Here is a 513-nt window from a genome sequence, read left to right as displayed (position 1 = left end):
AGAGTCATGAAGGCTTTTTTCATGTAGCTTTGGTTTTTCTTCATTTTCTTTTGCTCCAGAAGAGGAGAGACCAATTGTTGCATCTTAGACAGCTTCTTGTAAACTTTCAAGACCCCAGTCACTACTCACCAAAGTAGGATGTTGAACAGTATTTTTGTGTAGTATGTTCTGCCAATTAAGATTGATGTCCCCCATACCCATGGTCCTGAGCCCACAGGACTAACAACTCAGTCCCTCAGCGTGGTTGGTTGTGGCTAATAAGTTATCATAACTTTGTCCCCTGTTAGCTCTATTATATATATGGACATTCTTATGAAACATTGGGCAATCTACTTCCACAGTGATACTGCCTTGGAAACCCAAGCACCATTTGTTAAAGAGACTATCTCTTCCCCATTGAATGAATTTCTGCCCTTTGTCAAAGATCCACTTACCATAGGTGGATGTATTTATTTCTGGGTTCTCAATTCTATTCCACTGATCTATGTGGCTCTTGTTGTATCAGTACCAGAG

This window comes from Orycteropus afer, unplaced genomic scaffold (assembly GCF_000298275.1).
Source record: "Orycteropus afer afer isolate SDZICR_OR568_19922 unplaced genomic scaffold, OryAfe1.0 scaffold00967, whole genome shotgun sequence".
Lineage (NCBI taxonomy): Eukaryota > Metazoa > Chordata > Mammalia > Tubulidentata > Orycteropodidae > Orycteropus > Orycteropus afer.
This window is presented reverse-complemented; position numbering follows the sequence as displayed.